We start from the raw sequence: 435 nt of genomic DNA, 5'->3' as shown, positions 1-435 counted from the left end.
ACAACACCCCCCATGTAGACGTTGACGAGCTGTAGTCACAATCCCTTTGTAAGAGGAAAGTTTCAATCTTAACATTCCAAAAATCATTTTTTTGTCCCGTCTACATCGGGCTGACTGGCTCCCGAGTTCATCCTTTCCACCGTGAAGGGAGCAGAAAGCTTTAATTTAAAAAAAGAGGGTCGAAAGCGGACTGCGTGGTCCTCTGCACAAACTCTGACTCTGCTGAGGGGGTGTGGCTTCGGGATGAGAGGGAAGATTCCTTTAAAAGGGCCCATTAACACCAAAATCCGAAGGAAAGCGCAAGTCAACGCAGGGTCTGTTGACTTGCAATCGTACCTCCCTATCCATTTCTGAACAGATGCTAAAGAGGGGGGCCCCAAAAAATGAATGGGTGTGAATGAGGCTGGTTCATGCCGAATCTGTTGCATGACGTTG

Source organism: Nanorana parkeri, unplaced genomic scaffold (assembly GCF_000935625.1).
Source record: "Nanorana parkeri isolate BGI_ZX_2015 unplaced genomic scaffold, ASM93562v1 scaffold609, whole genome shotgun sequence".
Taxonomy (NCBI): Eukaryota; Metazoa; Chordata; class Amphibia; order Anura; family Dicroglossidae; genus Nanorana; species Nanorana parkeri.
The sequence above is the reverse complement of the archived record's forward strand: the minus strand, read 5'-3'. Positions refer to the sequence as shown.